Here is a 22,983-nt window from a genome sequence, read left to right on the forward strand (position 1 = left end):
AGCAAGGAAGAAGCTGAAGAGAAAATGTGATTCAGAGGAATATCTGAGTCACCACACTTCCCCAGGCTAGCATTACACTGCTGCAGTTCACACATCACCTCTCGCTCAGGGCCATGCCAATAGGCACAGTCTTACCCCAAATAAAGAACAGGACAGTTGTGTCAGCAACTTACAGTTTCCAAATGTAAGCTTTATATGCTGCTGTTTTTAAGGTTTCAGGGAAGATCAAGAATTTAGAATGCTATAAGACAGAGCATTTGTTATGTTCTCATACTAAAATATCCCTGTGTCACATGCTTTGTGTCTTTTCATAGCACAGAAAGTCCCCTCTGTAGAATAAAAACCCAGATGGATCATTTGATAATGATTAGGCATCACTATTTAAATGTAGACTCCATGAATCACTCTGGAACAGCTGCCAGCGATTTGCCTTGGAAATAAAGTAATCATCCACCAAGTTTAAAGAGCCGCTTTATAGGAAAGAGATGGAATACATGTATTCAATGAGAAAGAGACACAACATTCCAGAAAAATGATTTAGAAGTTTTGTCAAAATACTCTATAATGGTAACAAGCTATCATCATTTATGCTTCATGGGTCTCTGGTGTCACGTGGTCCAACCACTGGATGAAAACAAGGCCAATTTAGACTACTTGTGACTGAAATACTAATATCCACCTTCTAAATGTGACTTACTTTATTCAGGTATTCATGTTATGAGAAATGAAAGAAAGAATTATTCTTATTAACTAGTTGTGAACAACATCTGTTTAGCTTTTAATGGTAAACACATTATACACAAAGAAAATGATTTGTAAGTACACAGATTCTCTTGCCAAAACTGAGAAAACAGAAGTGGTGCTACTTCATCAGATTTTCTGTTATGAAAATGGAATTAGCACAGGAAACGCAACCAGCAGATGAAAAGCAAAATATCTGGCAATGCACACAGCTCACCATTCTAATAGCAACATTGTAAAACTATCAGGTGAAGAGTTGGCAAACTAAATAAGATGTGTACATTCTTAAAACTGTTTCATCTTTGAGCTCCTGCAATGGTACCTCTTCAACTATGTTTCCATCAAAAGCTCAGAGGTAGGCATTCTGGGGTCAACAGACCACACGCCCATCTTAGACACTAACAGCTTACAATTCAGCAGTAAGATCTCAGCATCAGTCACAATTGACATTGATAAAGTACAAGAGAGGTGAGATTCTAATCTAAAAAGCAGGAAAATGGGTCTCTTCCAAAGACTTTTTCAGTAGGAAGGACTTTGCCATCACAACTCTCTTTCCTTTCTCCCAGGAAAGTGACCCAATTATCAGGCTGGAGGCAAGGCTGGAGTGGGAGTAACGTTCCCATTGCAATTGTTGTACTGGACAGTAAGTAGTGGAAAATTAATGGGGGTGAATAGCTAAAACAGGACAAAAGTGTGATTCTGTACCTGCTAGAAGGACATCCTCTTGGGAATAAAAATATGTACTTCCCTGTCTCTGCAGTCAACCTTATATACATGCATACATGCATACATTTATGTATGTATGTATGTATATGCATGTGTATATATATATATACACATGCACTATCTTCTAACAAATGAGAATGTTGTAGGACTTTGGAGATTTCATCCTACTACAGTACATTACAGAGAAAAAAAAAAGAAAAAAAAAAAAAGTAAAAAAAAGAAAAGTAGTGAGGATATCATAGGTCTCTCCTATCCAGAATGCAGACAAAAACAAGTACCCTCGCTTTTGTTACACAGTTCAGTTGCTATAGAAACATGGCACTTGCTGCCTTAATATCTGCTTCATGGAATATCCCAGTGTATGCCCACAGTCACAACAGGAAATGTCCACTTTAATCTTGTTCCATGAAAAAACTAACACCATGAACATTTTGACTTTCTAATCTGGCCACCCATGAGTTTCATTCTGTGAGTAGGCCTGGTGTCCAGTGTCCTTCTTATTGATAGACCTTACTTCAGTTTTCTCATGGGCTCCCTTTGCTCCTGAGGCCTCTTTCATTTTATCCTTACCAGAGCAATTTTACATTACAGCAATGATGTGGGAAGCCAACAGTCCATCGCTCAATCTGAAAAAAAGAATTCACTCAGGAAATGGAACAAGGCACTGGATGCAAGGCCCTTGCCCAAAAGCTCTCAAGTTGCTTGTTGAGAAACTGCAGAACAAACAAGAAAGGTGCTTCTTGCCGCATGTACCCCCTAAGAAATCATGAGGCCAGCCGGTTAGCTCTCATCCCACAGAAAAATGAGCCCAATCACTCAGTTCTCCACAAAACTAGCAGCATCCCTTCATAGAACTGAATGCTTTAAAAGCATTGCAATTATCACAGAATTCATTTAAAATTCTTCATTTACAGTACAAAATAAAATTGCTTCTCTACCCTCTATAAACAATCACATGTAAGATTTACCAGGATGAGGCACATCCTTACATGCACAGTCTTCCTCATGTTTCTATATAAATGACACAGCGAGATGAGAGATGAAAGTTCCCCTTCCACAAACGACTGCATTTATCTGACTTCTTGATGAAAAGAAATCACATCCATCTTGAAATCCTGCTGTGAAAATTTAGCTTCGAAATATCTGACCACATTAAGGATAAAACATTTTTCTATGGCTATATAGTTTTGTGGATATTTTTATTGTGATGTTTAGTATGGAGAAAAAGGGGGAGAAAAAGAGGAACAATGTATTCTGCAAGACTAATGGACAGCTAAACCTAATACATTAGATCAGACAGGCAATGCATAGGAGAAGTTAATTCAGGCAGCAATGACCTTGGACTGAACAGCTTTCCTAAGCTAGTCTACCTGATTTAAATTTTTTTTTATTTATTTTTTGGGGATAGTGTCCATTTTGATTATGCAACAAATACGATAGAATGGAATTCATATAATCAAATGTAGATGACTCCACTGAGTCGCTTATAAGGCAGCTGCCTCTCCTGAACAGAGAGAAATGGTCACTTTAAGGACACAATTCATCTCATCTAAAAGACCTGAAAGAAGGCAGAGTTAAAGACACCTATTACTCAACAGCCATTACAGGAGAAGGAAGAGGTGATCAGTTCAATACACAGACATCTCTATTATACCAGTATTAGATGAAATAAAATCCATCCAGACAGACTAAGAAGTTCGGGTCTTTATGGCCAGCTTCAGGCATCCAGCTTAAACTCCAACAAGGGATTTAATTTTAGAACTGGGGGTGAGGAACATACCAGATATAATAACGAGGCTTACCTCCTACCTCCTTCTCTAAAAATACACAGTTTGTCTTCCAGTTGCAATACACCTCAAAACGATCAGACTACTGAATCATGCAAGGGAAACAGTTCCTCTTAGGTACCTCTTCACTTTTGGATTATTTATTTATTTATTAATCACAAAAAGTATTTTTATTCATCTTAGAAGGTAGCCTCAATTAGAATTCAAGAATAACTAATATATGAAGCTATATAACCTAACAAAATTTCCTTTCAAGAAAATATAATAATAATAATAGAGATCACTACATTTCCCACCTCCTGTCTTAGAGCCTTATTATCAACTGCAGTCTCGTTTAGCATCCAGCTAAATTTACTTGTGCTGGCAACAAAGGTGTGTCTAAGGGAGCAAGCACAGTCCTGGCATCGGGTCTGTATGACTTAGGAAGTGGGTGGCTCATCTCTAAATATACCCAACATTTTTTAGCAATTCTCACTGAGTTCCGTGCTGTAGACAGCAGTGAGATTTGGCACAGCTGACTACAGTCAGAAAACACAGGTATCCAGCTGAGATGCTGTGGGGATTTTTTGTGTGTGTGTGTGTTCTTACTACGTACTGACTTAAAAAGACGTGGGTCATATTTTTCAAGAGAAAATATCAAATGAATAATGAAACTGAAAAATGAAGCTTTCAGAATGTAAGACATTATTCACTTGCCAAAATCTTTAGAAAACCCTACCATTATATGTCCTTTTCTTCCTAAAAAGAAGCACTATGTTACCCCACAAGGTGTACTCCAGTATTGGTTTCAGTTCAACTACAAAGGCAAAAAAAGCTTTGATTATTTATGATTGAAAACTAATGTTCTGTAAATGAAAAATGGGAATATTTTGGTGTACTTCCTTATGTTCTATTCATAATTACTTTAATTAAGCTTGTCCCATCCAAGAAACATGTATTTTTATTTAGTGATATTTTGGGGGGTAGTAGGCTAAGTTTCAGTGATTATTCTCTTGCTAATAGTTACACCAGTAGTAAAGGGCTACAAAATGTCTGAGTCAGTGCTGAGAGCTGGTAATAAAGCACTGCACATGCTTCCAGTTATTGCCAAGACATGGCTGTATAGAAGAGAAAGCAGGGTGAGAGCAGGGCTGCTGGGTTCTGACTCCACCAGTAGCACCAATTTCCATTTCAGCCTCTTTCAAGCTGATATTTCTACCTCAAGTTTTCTGTTCTGAAGACTTTGAGATAATATAGATTTGGTCATCATGTCACCTTAATGACCACTGAGATATGCAGACTGCAAGCTTTAGGGAAATGCAGGTCATCTTATAACATAAGAATCAGATGTATACATCTAGAATAGCATAAGCTTCATATCTGAATCTCCTAAATAATATGATGGTAGAAAAATTTAATTTCTATAACATATTTCAGTAGAACATAAAAAGATATTTGCTCCTATAAAGTCTAGCCCCAGGAACATTTTGAAAATGCCTTCAAAAGCTACATCTACCCCAGTGACATTCAATAAAGCAAACTCTCCTTATTCTTTCAATTTGCATATCTTCCACACAAACTCTTTATTTTTTTTTCTTTTCCTTTTGAGATACACAACACATATGAAGTTGAGTCCAGCCCTCTCTCCTTCTGTTACAGTCTCCCCATGCAAGTCATAGTATAGGGAAGCCTACCTACAACGTTCAAGTCCTTAACATGGCTTAAAACACCAGATTGTAATGCAAATGGCTTGCTCAATTTCCCATGCACACTAATTCAAATCCTCGGATACACACAGGATTTCCTTCTGGCTATCCCTGTACAGTTATTTTCTCTCCACACAAGCACTACAACTGTAGCATTCCACAGCTTCCCTGGTAACTTCACCACAATTAACATTGCACATTTCCAGCAAACAACCATTTGCAAAAGCATTTAGTCATACTTCTAAAGTTAATAATTTATTGTCTCTCTTCATTAATTATAAAAAGCTGAAAATTTTGCTACAAGTGTCTGTGTTAAGATCTAAGGAAGACAAGCTTTGGATGTGTTACATAAAAGCACGCACCAAATGATCTGCATTACATTTTTAAGGGGAAAGATGACTAACACCGAAATTCATCAATATTCACCCTTTTGAGACATTTGCCTAGGAGATAACCGACCTTGAAATAGGTTATGCGTCTTCAGTTTAGGATGCATAACAAGTCATGGTCAATTAATACACAACAGAGCCCATAATCATGGAGATTATTGCCTGATCTGGAGGAAACATACTCAAGGGCATTACAGCCTAATTTAGCTTCACAGTCAAATTGATAACTTCGACACCTCAAGTACTCAGAAAGCACAGCCATCAGCACTCTGGAAACACACACAGATCTCTAATAAACACTGACATTCTATAATGATGCTTAAGAATGAGCTGTAAAATTTTAATAAAATAAATATTAGGGCCATAAACCTCATTACAAAACTTCCCTAACTCATAATAGCATGGTCCAGAACTTGTCCCCTGCAGCTATTTCTCAACACAAAGCAGCCTCTCAAGACGAAGGATTCAGCTCTGGGCTTCTCCTGATCACAGAGGAGATACCCTACACGAAAAAGGACAACAGAGCAGTTCCTCACTGAGCAAGGCCTCTGCATAGCTCAGACCACACCACCACTGGAAATACTCTCCCTGCTCTTCATAGTTCCCAATGAAGTAAACTCAATGCATTGCTACCCCTTTTCTGCTTAGCTTCTGGCAAAGATCTGCTCAACCAGAGCAAAGGCTACAGGTATCAGACAAAGAGGATGAATTAAAAACACGGAATATAATTGGAGGATGCACTTATTTTTAGAAGACAGCCTTGCTTTTAATGCTTATATTTTGCTTTGTCCTGTAGAATATGGGAACATGAATAAAACAAAACAAAACTCAATCCTTCCCATTGCAATCTTTTTGGATGGATATTAATCCAAAGATGACTCTCACTCCCCACTGAAAAAAAGAAGTCCCAAATTGCATCTAATTTTTAAAATTAGAAATGAGTTTAACATATGTCTTGAAGTAGATGAAAACAAATGAATAATAAATAAGAATGCCTTATACTAACAGTATTTGGAGCCTTTAATCTAAGGATTTTAGTAGAGCTCAAAAAAGTATTTACTAATTAACCCTGACTTTAGTGAGAGCAAGACAAATCCTTGTAACCTTCCTTTTAGCTCAGATGAAAGGTAACAGAAAAAAAAACAAATGAAAAGGTGTGATTTTCCTCTTTCACATTCTCAATCAATAATGTACAGCATTAGCTGGAGGAATAACTCCTTGATGCCACTCTCCACACAGACACACACATCTCACAATGAAACAATGCTTTAAACTCCAGCTAGCTGTCTGATCTGGAGGTGAAGGATGAAGCTCAAATGCTAGTGGCACACCAGCTGCTAAATAAATGAGCAATCACAAGAAGCAATGAGTAAACTCCTGTTGCACCTCAAGGCTCTGAGCTACAGAAAGCTGAAGGATGCCTTTTTGCAGGCCTGAAGAGGAGATGCTGAGGTTAAATGAAGTCAGATTTCCCTGTCCTCAAGAAAATCACTGCATTTAGCACAGCAGGGCTGGAGAATCTTCACAGCTCGGTAGCTGCACCACTGGTCTGGGTGACCAGGCAAAGCAAAGAGATCTGCCACCAAATACATCCTACTCAGATGAGTGGCTTGTTTTGAACTCTGTGAAATGGCTTTTTTTCCAGCAAAGAGACTGTTCCCAGAAAAACAATCATCCAACCTGACTCAGCTATTCTTTGCAGTTAATCCAATCACTTTGGTGCACTTTCTTAGTTACTTTTCACTTTAACTTCTCTCTCAAGGCAAAATAAATTGACATAAATGAACTCAAATTCTGATTTTTCAGCACTTATGTCAGTCAGGTTCAATAGGTATTGATTCCTCCCTTTTCCACATGAGCTGCTGGTGTGGGATGGCAGGACCAGGAAAGAATACAGGAATTTCAAAGATTATCTGAGATGCACATCCTCCTTCTCAGGGAGAAGAAAGGGGAGAGAGGCCTTGGTCAGTGAAAACGCTGACTGAAGATTTCTACATCAGTGAACTGGACTGCTACCGATGGCAGCAAGGATCAGGAAATAATGCAGATGGCCACACATGCTGTCATCATAAAATAAATCATGAGTTGATTGTCAAAAATGACTACAGGGAAGAGTAAAGGGAATACTGTAAACTCTGAGCACGATCTGTGTAAAAAGCTTAAAAGAGCTCTAAAATTTAATTGGCACAATCAAAACAGCAACCAGAACAAATGAGAATCTGCACGTTCAAAAGGTGTGCAATAATGCATCTCTGATTACAAATTAAAACTAAGATTTCCTAGAAGTAGTCATAATCCTAATCCTATTTATTTTACAAGATGACACACAGTATAGCATTAACCTTATTAAATTCAGTATTTGTTTATCAGTGGCAGTTCTGTGTTTAATGCTGAGAAGTTAAGACTGAGGGATGCAAAACAAGATTTCACTTGGTCACAAAATTCAAGCACTCTGTGCGCTTTATTTACTCATCTCTTGAATTTGTTACTGTCTTTCAGTTGTAGCTGCATGATGAAAGATCTTGCTACAAGATCAAAAACAAAAACCAAGTGTTTTGTTGTTGTTATTGTTTTCTAATCCAAAGCCCAAACAATTCCCTCGTGTTGTTCTGAGGTTTGACGCACCATCATCCTCACAGCCTGCTTTTCCCCACAGATCTCTTAGGTTGCACATCATGCTTCTGTGCCTCCCTGCTTGTACCTCCCTCTCTCAGCACTTGTTACAACATACTCCTTACAACTGCTCCAGTTTCAAATTTCACTGGGTACAATCTCCACTTGATTTCTGCAGTCTGTATGCCCCTCCATAACAGAGCTCACACAATGCTCTCAAGCCTTCCCATCAATATTTGCAGTGCTGTTATTGAGTCAGGATAGTCTACACACTCTGCCAGCTAATACACGTGTTGGTTACTCAGCTAAGGCTATCATGTAGAAATGATTCTACCTGCAACACCCCTGCCTCCCTTCTTCCATTCCCTTCACTTCCTCCTGCCTTGATGAGTGTGGCACTCCTCTGTCAATTAGGGAAGGAATCACTAGACAGTGTAGTCACGTAAACCTGGCCTGCTAACAAAACAAGGGCACAAAAACAAGGCTACAAAATAAAAAGGTGAGGACAAACAGAACACATAAAGCTAAGGAACATAATTTAAGGCGTTTGCATCATCAATATAAATTTACTCTGAAGACAGATTCACAGCTAGCTTCTATTACACGGAGCACACTGTGACTGTATCAAAGGGCGATGTCATTAAGCCACCCTCATTATCAGTGCCTGCCAAGGACAGGTAGAACACAGCTCAACAGAACCACGACTCGTATCACCCAGGAGTAGGAATGTAAGAGCTGAAACTGCTCACAGCATAAAAACCCTTTAGTAGGCAACTGATCAGGACAGAGTTGACTTGAAATATGTTAATGGGAGGCGTTAATGGAGGATGACAGACTGTCCAGAACCTTCAGCAAACAAGAACAGTCCCAGACTTCTTACCTCCAAGCAGTTGCAGGACCTGCACTACCTTTCTGCTCCAAGTGCTTCAGCACACACTGTGAGTCAGGAGTCCATGCAGTCCCATTTGCAAGCTGGTTCAGAGCATTTAGCAGTTTGCAGTGATTCCTCCCACCTGCTCTAGCTCAGCTGTGCTTGTGACTCACTTAGGCTGCTACTTCAAGGAGAGGCAGGCTTCACCTCATGCATGTTCTTGCTTCTTTGCATAGTTATTTTATGATGAATTGGAGAACACGACTAAATTGCCATGTTCCTGACTGGATCAGACCAGCTAGCTTTCATACTCATGTTTCTATTTCGTATTTTCTATGGCGTAGCTTTTTTTCTGTTTCCACTGTCCCATCCGTTCTACATCTTGAGTTGAAATAAGCCACTTATATTAATATCTGCAATCTGATACAGGCAGTTACAGTGCTGGAGTAACAGACAAAGGCAGACATGTTTACAGGGGCAAGAAACAGAGCTGTAACCCAATGTACAAATCCTTCTGCACACTGTGGATTACCAGGCTGCACACATCCACTAAATCAAGTTCAGAACCATCTCACATATCTAGATGATTCCTGGTGTGGACAAAGTAAACGAGAAATGCTCTGCTTGTATCTATGCTCTCACCTAGATAAGACCAACTCACACATACTACTTGTCTCTGGAGATCACCTTTAGTCCCAGAATTACCAAAATGTCTAAAAACTATAATTATGTTTTGAAGTGAAAATTACTATTTTTGTTGCTACTATTGTAGATATTTTATTCTTTCTTTCTGAAGACTGAGACGGGCTCTGATAAATATTTATAAATATTTATCTAATGGGAGATGGGAAGAAAATAGATGAGGCCAGGCTCTTCTCAGCGATGTATAGTGATAGGACAAGGAGTAATGGCCGAAAACTTGAATATGGGAAGTTCTGGACTAACATGCAGAAGACTTTTTTTACAGTAAGGGTGACAGTGCACTGGAACAGACTGCCCAGAGAGGCTGTGGAGTCTCCTTCTATGGTGATATTCAAGACATGCCTGGACACCTACCTGTAAGACCTACTGCAGGGTACCTGCTTTAGCAGGAAGGTTGAATTCATTGATCTCCTGAGGTCCCTTCCAACCCCTGCATTTCCGTGATTCTGTCATGTATACACTATGAACTGTTCAGTTAATTTCTATATATTCATACCAGTGCATGCCTCTTAAAGACATAAACTTTGGTCTGTTATAAAAGAAGCTTTTTTTCACACAGTTATACTAGGGAACAAGTGACCAGAATAATAAGAACACTTCAAAGAAAAGGCAGAAACCTTTATCTTCTCATATTTTATCACCTCCTCATAAATAGAACTGAGTTCAAATCAAGAGATTTGAATGTAATGTTCTCAATACAGAACATAGTACAGAATGAATTTAGGATACCGTCCTTTCGGCACAGCTGTACAGCAAATTACATAGCCTTGCCTGAGGACTGTAGAAACATATATGTGGGAAATTTTACATTACTTGTGAGTTGTTTTAGCTAAAAAGTAACAATTAAATTTTGAGTCCTCTCTGAGATCAGAATGATCCAGTGCCACAAGCTCACCCCAAGGAGATCCATTGGAATGCCATAACTTAGGGTCTCTTCCTAACTTTTTGGGATATCGGTTCACAGCAGAAACTTCTAAAATGGTTGACAATACTCCTACTGGCAAAAGCATATTATTTTACAAGCTATTCAAAACTAACTTTAAAACATCTTTCTGACTCTTTCTGTAATTATAAACAGGAGAGATGTCAGAGAAAGAAATACAGATCAATTGCTAAAAACTAAAACCTTTAATATAACTAAAATTTTTAGTAATAGCTAAAAATTTCCTAGGTAAGATTGCTAGTAAATATATTCAGATAATGCTCCCACTGCTCTTTCATCCAAACAAGCCATTATGAAAGAGACAACGCTCCCTATGCATCTGGAAACAACTCTTTTCCTCATGTTAATTAGAGCCAAGGTTTTAAGAGACACCCAAAGAACCTGTGCTATGTGCCTGGCAGGCACTTTCTATTTTAAAGCATCTTACACTGTTAATTCATTGCCTTTTTCATGCTTACAACATGAAATATAAGCTTTAAAAACCACAGGGAACTGATAGTTAAACACAGAGCAAAATTACTAGTCTCTATTGTATCAAAGATATTTGCAAGAATGCAATCTCACCCTCGTGGGGTTAGCTGAATTCATAAAACACTTTTGTACACTTTTAGCCCTGATGATCTTGTGATATTTATGTTCTCTCATAACATAAACTTCTTTTCGCTGATCACGAACAACCAACAGAGAAAATACGTTTTGGATTTGCAATATAGATATTGAAGTAATATAGCAGAAGGTTGTGTGGAAGACCAAAAAGAAATATTGTGTTATTTATGGTCCTTTCATGGATGGCCAACTTTCCTTTCTTATTGGAACATCTATTAGTATGCTTTCTCCTGAGGACACTTCTCTCAAATGTGTCCTCTCTTAATGTCTGTTTTCTCTGGTTCAAAATATTGAGTTTACACTAAATCTTTTTCTTTTTAAATCATACAAATTAATTCTTCAAAGAACAGAAAAAGTGGTAGCAGGCACACTGTCTTTCTTGGGAGACACCTTACTCTAAAATCTGATTTATACTTTTGATGAAAGCGGGTACTTCTGAACTTATACTATACCTTTGTACAATAGATGACTAACATACGGTAAGCAGACAAAGGATTTTATTTGCTTGACAACAAGATAGCAAGACTTTTCTTTTAGTCTGTATGCTTCCAGGTTCGGTTTCCAGCTCAGAATGTCTAAGTTCACAGTGCTCATAAGCTCACTCCTTAACTTCCAAATTCACTGGAGTACGCTGTACCCCTCTGGCAGCGCTGAAGCTTTAAAATAAGAATAAATATAACTTAAATGAGATTATTTTATATTGTTTAGGAGTGGAACTAAGAAGCTGAACTTTGATCTCTAGTGACAAGTCCTATGCTCTTCACCCATGTATAGCCTAACAAGCTGTATCCCAGAATGTTTCAAAGCTATTGCTAAATCTTTCACATGAACTGCACTTGGTAAGAGTGCATCATGCCCAAAGCCAAGTACAGTTGGCCACAACTGACTATTTAACAAATATTATTCAATCTAGATTTAGTCTGTGTGCTTCCTCTCTGTTGGTGCATCCAGTCACACCAACCACTTTTTTATTGAGCTTTATCTCTTCTACGTTGTCTCTTATCTCTGCTTCCAATTAGCTAATTGTTAAATCCTTATCATTCAATAAATAGTTTTCTGGCTTACAGAAAATACTCACATTTTCTGAATTAATTAATCTCAATCTTTACAGTCTAAGAACATTATTTTGGTGCTCTTTGAAACAATGAGCAATTCATCATCATATATGCCTGGTGCACCTCCTATATGAGGAAAGGCTGCGTAACCTGGGTCTGTTTAGCCTGGAGAAAAGAAGACTGAGAGGGAATCTGATTAATGTTTATAAATATCTAATAGGAGGTGGGAGGCAAATGGATGAGGCCAGGCTCTTCTTGGTGGTGTGTAGTGATAGGACAAGGAGTAATGGCCTAAAACTTGAACATGGGAAGTTCTGTACTAACATGCAGAAGAACTTCTTTACAGTAAGGGTAAAGAGCACTGGAACAGGCTGCCCAGAGAGGCTGTGGAGTCTCATTCCACAGGAGGTATTTAATGCCCATCTAGATACAGATTCGTGCTACATATTGCAGCATACCTACTTAAGCAGGAAGGTTTGACTTGAGGTCCCCTCCAACCCTTGCAATTCTGTGATTCTGTAACATATACATCATATACACATATGGTGCTAAGAAATGTATACTCAGTGTTCTGCAAAAGGCTGGGAAAAGTCAGGCCCTTCACAGAGATTCACAGAACAATTTCTACCAAGCATAGCAGATTGGCAGTAGCTAACACATATGGTAGTAAGAGAGCAGAAGTAACCACTCAAGGTTGGAGCATGCATTGGAAAGTTATCTTGCTTTTCCTTTGTTTTTGTTTTTGGTTGTTTTTTTTTCTTTTGCTTGTTTTTTGTTTTTTTCCCTAATTTAAATTCATGAAGAGATTTATGAAATCTTTGTACAGATATTACAAAATAGAACTAAGGATGAAAACATTCTAGGTCTGATCTTGAGACTTGTTCCTAGAAGAAGCTAAATATACTTGCTGTACAAAAGGATTAAGCACAGAGCTAACATAAAATATTGACTAAACTACAAACAACTGCAAGATTTGACGTGTGAACAGCCAGTCTACTAGTACTGATAACTATAGGCAACATACAAATGTTTTTTAGCATCTTGTATCGCTAACATATTTGCAGTGTTTTGCACAGTATATATATAATTCAATGAAGTGACAAAATTTGCAGTAGCTACTAACGTTGCCATGGTATTACCAAAGGGCAGAGAACACAGGAGAGAACTCTTTGTGTGTGCATTACTGTTGGAAAAATAGTCAGGAAAATGCTGAAATTACTCTCTCAGTTAATACTGAACAAGAAACAGGAAATCTGGTTGTGTGCACTGTGGCTCAAGTTTGTAGCCTTACAATGTAATGTGTCCTTTCACACTTATATCCATTTTCATGTGAACAGAAAGCTTTAAGCACACAGAGCAACTGCACTCAATCACCATGAACAAGCTTGTGCATATCAATGAACAAAAAACATTAGGATGTGCCTTAAGTGGTTCAATTGGATTTAATGGGACAACTCGCATGCACCTGAGAATTCAAATCTGAAAACAGGGATTCCAAAGAGAAATTATGATTCTAGAAGTAAGAAATTTGCCACAGAACATGTTTACATAAACGAATATATGAGGCCTACAAAAAAAAACCCAGTATTTCACTATAAAGCACTTGGACAATTAGACCTTACAGTGAACCAGGAAAGTAGAGCTATACCTCAAATAAAGCAACACCTACTATATGTGTTTTTTAATTAATTGATATATTTAACTGAGAAAACGAAATACAGCACTTGAGGATTTAAAAATGTTCTATAATGATTGAAAAATTGTGGCAATTCCGAGCTATTATTATTCATTTTATTCGTAAATTTCAGTAGACTTCTGCTGAGCTACACAAATGGCAAACCTGGCCAACTGGGTGGATATCTGACTTGATTACTATAGTGAGAACAAATACCCTGTTATGCTTCTGCATCATACCTTATTGATTGACTATATGGATTGTGGAATTCAGATATTCAAAGAATTGTAATTAAAATTCATCAAGCAACTTCCTTCATTCATACACACAGTTGAAACTGTAGCCATAAAAGAAGAAAAAATATTCCAGATTAGATGTTTTTTACACACGTCTTCTTCAAAAGTCTCCCAGTTTTAAGACTTGAAAATGCTATATGACATCTCATGAGTCACTTCTTAGCCATCCTAACAACCTGAAACCAAAAAGTGTTTCCTTTATATGGCTGAACAGTGCTCTTCACCCTTTTGGGATAGAAGGTACTGAGTATGAAAAGCCTATTTGCTTAACCCTTCAAGTGTCTCTCCGGTAGGAGAAATGAAGACAGCAACAGTGCTGAAGAAGCAGAAAGCAACTGTCCTGGAAGACATGGACAACCTTCGAACTCCATCTACAGAGCAAAGCACTAATGCCACCTGGAACTGTCTAAGAAAACATTTCAAATCATTTTATACCTATTCCATTTTTACTACACTTTTTACTTTCAAAACTACTGTCCCAAGGGCATTCTGGGAGAACAACATAGAAACGAATAGTCACTGATGAGAACCATTTGCATTGCGCATTTATGTTATTGGAATGAGCCCTTACTCTAACAGCAATCTTGTATTTTAGTTCCAGTGAAAAACAAGGAGACATGAATTTCCTGTGCAGTAACTGGTGGCTCATTGCCAGCTTGCTTGTAATTATTTCTGAGAATATTTTACAGGTCGTGTTGCCTTCAGTATTTTTTTAATAAATTTCTTGGGTGAGCAAGACAGAACAATTTGTTAAGGTAAAAAAAGGAAAATATCTTTAAAAGCATTCAGTCCTTGAAAGTTTCCTTATGGTTATGGAGGTTATGGCACCTCCTCAGAGCTTTGTGAAGAAGAGATGTCAACCAAGAGGAGCAGGACTTCAGGAGATGCAGGAGGAAGCACGTAGAATGGTCATGGCTGGAGAGGCACCTAATGCCTCTATGAGGCAGCCTGTGGAGGAACATCACTAGAGGAGAAGAAACAAGCAAGGAGGAAGATGCTGGTGAAAGAAACCATCCTAAGTTAAGTTCACCCTCCTGCACTGCTTAAAAGGTTTATGGTAGTAAGAAGGGCAGTGGAGGACAGGAAGAAGAGGTATTGGACCTATGTCTGGGCCTGAAGAAAGACAAGGAGGGGTGTCTTGAATATTTAATTGTCTTCATTTCTCGGTGCCCAAATCAATAACTACGTTAATAGGCATTAAGGAGAACTCCTTAAGCTCGGAATGTTTTGTTAGGACACACCATCATTTTAAAGGACTAATATTTTATGCGTTAGGATGTGGTGTATCTTCTGAACTGCTGATATCCTTAAAAAAAAAACCAACAACAACAAACAAACAAACAAACAAACAAAAAAACAAAAAAAACCAAACAAACCTTTTTATGTATGAAGGCTGCTCTGAAAGTAATGTCTCCTATTTTAGTATGTTGGCCCACAATGTCATAGGCAGATATTGGTGGCCTGGAAGTAGAGGCTGAACCTTCCCACCAGTATTCCACCACATTTTGTAGCTGTGGGACAGTAGGCAGCAGAGGGGCAGTCTGAAAAAATGGCATCTTACTTGGAAGCATGGATGAAGCAAAGGAGTGTAACTGAATCCCTCCATGTGGAAAAAAAATGGTAACCATTGACATTCATCGACACTTGACTGTTTGAGCAGAGCAAACAGTGGATGTGAGAACAGTGAGGCAGTGGGGGGTGCATTTCAGCAGTGGCAACAGTGGTGTGAAAGACAAGCCACATTCCTGACAGCCACACACGGCTGCCACACAAAATGAAGAGAGTCTTGATCAGCTCATCCATGTGAATCAGCAGATTATGATCGGGGAACTGTATGTAGACCTGAATATTGGCTTCAATGCACTGGAAATGATGGTGACAACATTGGAATATGACAAAGTTTGTACCAGGTGGGTCCTATGAATACTCACACAGAGACAAAGAACACCATAAGCAAGCTTGTCAGGTCCTATTGAACCAAATTGAGCCTGAAGGTGATATCATTTCAGTGATGAGATGCATTGTCACCACTATGAGCCAGAGTAAAAGTGGCAGACCATGGAGTAGCAAGACATGATTTATCCATGGAAGCAAATGTTCAAGATGCAGCCTTTTGTGGGTTAAATGATGTGCACTGTCTTTAGGGATAGGAAAAGGGTGATCCTCCTGGATCTCCTCAAACCCAGGCAAAGCATCAACACTGAGATGCTGCAGTGCTGACTAAGTTGAGAGCTTGAACTTCCAGAGTCAGGCCAGAGAAGAAGACAACCTTTCTCTTGAAACACAATAATACCAGACCCCATACCAGTTTGAAGACCATGGAGAACAATGCCAATCAAGCTGCTTAGGCCAATGAAAGATGGACTATGTGGGCAACATTTTCCTAGCAATGATTCTGTCAAAGAAGCTATGAAACAGTGGGTCACTTCCACTGGTGCAGATATTTATGAGCATGGCACGCGAGATTTGTTCGTCACTGACAAATATGCATAGCTAATGGTGGTGACTACTTTGAGAAGTAGTGTTTTGTAAGTGAGAACTCTCTCTATTAAATAGTGTTCATTGTGCTCTTTGTATCTGTATCTGTAGTTTCCATGGAAATAAGGAGGAAGCATTACTTGGGAGCAACCTATGCATATGAAGTGATTCACAGTAACTCCTAACAGAATAAACTATGCCATGTCAGTATAAAATACATATGCTCATATACTACCGTCACTTCTGTGTACTCATAATCATATATGTTAAACCTAATGCGCTATTTGTGCATACATACATGTAACACATTTGCTATATTGAATGATCACACAAAGGGAATCAGAATCATTACTCTGATGAAGTACACGTATAACGTTTGACACACAGATGTGTTTCTTTCCTTCCATTTTTCTGTTCTTATTCCTTTAAAAGCAGTGACAAGCTGGTGGCACCCCTAGAAGGTGGCTCATTTTTGGGGGAAATGCAGCAGCCTTAGTTACTGCAGGACAGAGGCTGAAAATACAGAGTGAGAGAAAAGCATGCCCAGATCCTTCAGATCAAAGAGAGCCCAAATGATTGCTAAGAGCAACAAAGGGCTACAAGGAGACTGGGTGGAGATACTACCAAGGACCAGGAAGCACATTCATAGTTTGTGACAGCTCAAAAGTGAATAGCTGAAAGAAAGCAAAGATTGTCCTGTGAGGTCACAGGGAGAAGAGAGTCACTGGATTTTAAACCTCGTATCTCAATTCTGCTTTATCAGTCCACTTTGAAATCTCTATAGCTTTTATTAACTATTCCAGTTCATAGTCTAAGAGAATCTGCCTTTTTTTAATTTCAAAGTCATTTGGATCCTCTTAGGAAAGCTCTTTATGAGGAAAAAGTTTAGGTTGTACTACCACAAAGCTCTGACAGTTTTAGGCTCTCACGGTTCTCAGTCCTCAATGAAAGCTTAACAGAAAGTACACTTTACCATAAGGAACATAATGTCTATTATGAACTAGAGAACTGAACCATTGACAACATAAAGGGCTCACTTGAGTATGTCCCATACCTCCTACAGATTTGACTTATTCAGCCATGTGGTTCATCATTCATGCTGCCACGCTCAAAAAGGAAACAGATAAAGTAGTATCTCTGATTCTGAATGTCCAGGCAGTGAAAGCATAGCACTAGTGTCAGCAGTGAAGTGACTGCACAGCATTGAAGCTGGAGTCCAAACTGGGTTAACAGTACTTTAAATGCACAGCTGTAATTGTGCCACCAATCCGTGCACGGCTAGAACAGAGCTGTAGTGCTTAGATGCAGCTTCCTGGTATGAGCTGTCATTTACAGTGTTTGGTCCACAACACATGCACTTTGCATTTGGAGGCATGTCAGTCTGAAAACATTTGAAGTATACTCGATAAAAGCTGTCCTAATTAGCATAATTTCCAAACACCTTCTTAAAAATAATTAAAAATAAAATAAAATTGTCTAAAGAGCACTGCTGTGATCAAAGAGTTCAGATTCCTCACCAGCTCCAGAATGCTGCAGTAAGTCTTAGAGAATCTAATTACTATAATGCTGACTTTACGTGCCTTCTTACTCTGTGCCAGTGTAAAATATCATGCGAATATAAAACAGTTTGAGAAGAATGCTATATATATCCAGTTGTATAATATAGGAAGCTGTCAGTTCAACAGTAACATACTAGCAGAGGTGAAAGCAAATAAAACAGGTAAGATATCCTCATAGAGACAAATTCTCTTGATCCCAATCATGTAAGCTGCTTGTCAGATTAGTGCTGTGGAAAACAGAAAATCTGGCCCGATGTTTTAAAGGTTATTATTATTTTTAAAGGAAATAAATCAATTTCCTAACATTGGCATGGGAAACTTGATGTAGTTATACCTGTGTTGTAAAGGAAGATGTACAGATAAGTCCCTCCGCTCAAAAACAAACAAAAACCTAAACAGACAATTAAGATTCTCTATGAAAACTAAATAGGATATTTGAATTAACAAATATTAGAAAGTGGTCAAACTGTAGAGCATACTACGAATTGGCTACTAATGTATTAGTAGAACAAATAAGGTATCAGGCTGGATTAATCAGTACCCTGATGTTACCAATAGGAAACTTCTCATGTAAGTTCAAAGCTAAGGAGGATTTTCTTCCCAAAATGTTCAGGTTTAATTCTTAATTTATTTTTATTTCCACTTTTTTTTAATAATAATCTGTCTAGATCACCTCATACCAGACTATATACACCACATTAATAATGCTTTGCCCCTACACCACACCTTTCTATTCCCAAATGATGAAATGTATCACATATCACAAATAAATTTCATGAACATCATTCAGGAAAATGGTTACTTTACTGGGAGACTGATGAACATACACAAAATCTATCTTATACAGAATTATTATTTATAGAAGGGCTGCTCTGAAAAGCAATGCCTCCTATTTTGTGCTATTGGTCCACAACGTTAGAGGTGGATGTTGGTAACATGGCAGTAGAGGTTAAACCTTCCCACCTACATTTCATTAAGTGTTGTTGCTGTGCAACACATGGCAGCAGACGGGCAGTCTGACACAATACATCGGACATGGAAGTGCATACGAAGCTAAGATGTGAAACTGAATTCCTATATCTAGAAAAAATGGTGCCCACTGGCATTAATCTACACCTGTTGAAGGTTTATGGACAACAATCAGTGGATGTGAGCACAGTGAGGCAGTGGGTTTTGCATTTCAGCAGTGGTGACAGTGGGTCACCTCCTCTGGAGCAGATTTTTATGAGTGTGGCATGCAGACTCGTGTTCTTTGCTGGAAAAAATGCATAGCTAATACTGAAGACAATGTTGAAATACAGTGTTTTGCAGGTAGGATTTTGCTCTACCAAATAGTGTATATTGTACTCTTTGTATCTGTCTGTTGTAGTTTCAATGGAAATAAACAGGAGGCATTACATTCAGCACGATCTATGTATACAGTGCCCAAGAAAACACCTCTTTACACAATGAAGCACAGGCAAGCCAAAAGTTTAGAGGGTATAAGGTGTTAAGATTTTGTTTGTCCAAACCCTTATAAACAGAAAGCACACTAATTTTTCATTAAAAACTTTCAAAGTTTTGATACCACTGATGTGCACCACATACACAGAATTGTGGATGTATTGTTCTTCTAAAGATATGGATGCATTTGTTTAATAAAATTCTGAATGGAAAAACTGAGGTAATTATGAATATTTCAGGAGTGTCTTTTTGAGAAATGCAATGTCCTCAAGCAGCAGTGTGGTTATTGATTGCTAATGTGCTGTAATACCGTACAGATTCTACAAAGCTCTATTAAAAGGTAAATATGTCAGAATAATGTACAATGTAATTTAAAACAATTACAAATCCTTCCAGCATAACAAGCAAGACAAAATTAAATGGTGCTGTACTGAAGGGAGATTATTTTCAGATGGGTATTGAATTTCTTAACTCTTCATTGAAAATCTGTGATGCAGAGTGGCAGGTTCAAAAATAATACACTTCTTGACATCACCATGCTTGCTTGCTTTCATTTCAAATACTTACTCAGCACCTGCAATTATGTTATCTGGGCTCTTTTCAGCCCCATTTGTGGAGGGCTTACAGAGAAAAGTACAGAGGTTGAGCTTAGTGTCACATGGCCCTACTTAGGACACCAGCATCTTGACCATAAGGTGATGAACCTCACAAGGGTCCTTCCATTGAGATGAAATCACCTTCATTTTCTGGTCTTAATCCTGCAAATGGCTGTCTGATGATCAGCCAGTACTTCTGCACAGAGCCCTACAGGCTGGAAGAAGTTTTTGGGAGAATCGTGGAGAGCACAAACTTAAAGCTATTTAAATGGACAGTGCTGTTGTTATCTCCTACTGACAACATTATATACCTCAAGGATGTGGACAATTTAAAAGAGTAATAGGGATGAGTGTTAGCTACAGAAATCCTGTGGAAACAGAGATCCTTCAATACATTTGAAGACAAGTAGGAATAATACATCAACAGATTAATACTGAAGGGCTTTTGCTTCAAAAACATAGGAAAATTTCACATATCTAAAACTATGCATTATTTTTGAAGCAGAATTCTAGCTATACGCTGTGATTTCCATATGTAAAATGCTATGCAGGCAACATTAACACATCTACTTTGATAGAAGTCTTGTTGGCAAAAATATCCTTTCTGTATAGTTCATGTTATAAATCATGGTTATCCCATCATTTCTCAACATTACATGCATTTCTTACTTCTAAAATCAACTTAATCCTAAAAATGAAAACTTCTTGCAACACTCCAATGACACCAAGGCTGTAACTACTAATTTCCACAGTCAGCTTCTTGTTAGTTATGATGCCATCCATACAGTAGCATTGCCCAGCACAAAAAAAAACAAAGAAAAAAACAAAAAAAAACCTTGCTTGGTCAGATAGATATAGCCTTTAAAACAACAACAAAAAAACAAAAAAAAACCCACCAACAAACAACTATGTTATTTATACATGTGACAGTTCTGAAGGAAAATAAGCACTGCTAAGAGGTCTCTAAGACTCCAGGCATGCAAAACTCAAATTAATCAGATCTTCAATTTTACAGTTTTCACTTGCTATTCTTCCCCACTGACTTAATATCTCTTCATTGGAACCTCTGAGTTTTTGTCATCATTCATGTCTATGACATTGGCCAGTACAGTGTTCTTGATGACCTAGGTGAAAACCACAGCTAGAAGAGGACGTAACTCTTAGAAGTAACTGTCATTCCTCTAAAATAAGGTTCAAAGAGATCAAAGAGCTAAAATAGATTAACAAAGTGTAAATAAAAAAGAAAATAATGAAAAGTGTAATCTTTCTGAGGAGCTTGGATTTTTTTATTGTACACTTGCTTCAAAGTCAAGTAAGGGAGCAGAGGGCACGTTCTGAGCACATGAGGGTGCAGGCTGCCTTTTAACCCATTCTTTTATGTTTCATAAGGAAAGATAAAACAATCTGAACCACTGCTAAGATGAAGGTTTTAACTGAAAGGCTTCCCCTATGTTAATAGCTAAGTAGCTACTGAAATACTAAGTAATTTTATCCAAACACTAAGAAATAGGTATCTGAAGAGCTTGTCATCAGCTGGAGGTGTACTCTCTGTTCATAAAAAGAGAGAAATGAATGAATGAAGTATTGGTACAAATGCTTTCATTGTTCTTCTGCCTTTCTCTCAAAAATAAATAATGAAAGAGTGGTAAATAAGTAAACTTTTGCTTTTACTTACTAAGCAGAACAATGATTTGAATCTTAATGTATAAATAAATTGTGATAATGTAAACAAATCTTCTGTAATAACTATTACTGTAATAACAAATTACTGAATTAAAATATGGCTGAAGGCTGCATCACCGCTCCAATTTTTAGGTGGTTCATACTGATGTTTTATCAGACTCTAGAAATACATGCTTTTCATAGCATTAAAACAGTATAATTATTGTTCCTATCCAGGTAGGTGCTAGAGGCCCATTCATATTCCAAAATTAACTCAGTAGGTAGGCAAAATCATTCTGTCTGCCTAAGTGTGTATGTAATAAGAATAACAATACAGAAGGGAACTCTATAAAGTTATTAGGAAAAGAACATTTGATAACAAGTTGCTAAACTTTCACCAATAATTCTACCGTGAAGCTCAAGTTTGGTTTTCCTCAATGTATGGTGTGCACATAAATCAAAATCAAGATCTCTCTCTTCAAAATGTTCAGGCTTTGGAAAATCAATGCCCAGAACAAAGCAAATCTGTGAAGTACGAATTTCCCTAATAGCTGGTCAAAATCACTAGTGTTTTTCTTTGTCTATTTTGAAAGATGAAATTTCCTGCTACGTTACACCTTAACCTTAACAGAATAAACCAGTAGAAAAAGAGGCTGGAAGGAATAAGCTCTCAGAAGAAAAATAATGGGTTAGCTTCCCTCCTGTTTCAAAGAGCTGTAATTTAACAAATGGCCTCTAATCATAAATTTCCCTGGAAAAAAAAAAATAAAAAATCCAGGGAGAAGAAAGGCAACACGAACATGGAGATTTGCCTGTCATTGCTTCAGGGCAGGACAAAGGAAGGACAGATGCAAGGGTGCTCACTATGCTTTGCATAGCCCGAGTAAGAGACTTGAGTAAAGAGCTCTGTCAGTCTGGCTTCCTTCAGGGGCAATACATTCATTTATACAGATGATGACTCCTAAAAATAAATAATGTGCCAGCAACAATCAATTTTTTCCTTCCAGTGTAAGATCTAGCAGTACCATTATCAACGGATCTTCTCCATTCTTCTTACAGGTTGTAACAAGAAGCAAAACATAGATTTTTACAGTAAATGAAATATCTCACTGAAAAGTATTCTGGCAATGTTAGGCATGCATGAATATATATGTCT

General features: G+C 37.9%; 1 protein-coding gene across 15 annotated transcripts in view; it reads right to left on the bottom strand.

The window, feature by feature from the left end:
* The window catches only part of DLGAP2 (DLG associated protein 2), a 454,289-nt gene that overhangs the window by 257,588 nt on the left and 173,718 nt on the right, over positions 1-22,983 (bottom strand). The window lies entirely within an intron of this gene.

This window comes from Coturnix japonica, chromosome 3, assembly GCF_001577835.2.
Source record: "Coturnix japonica isolate 7356 chromosome 3, Coturnix japonica 2.1, whole genome shotgun sequence".
Classification (NCBI taxonomy): Eukaryota; Metazoa; Chordata; class Aves; order Galliformes; family Phasianidae; genus Coturnix; species Coturnix japonica.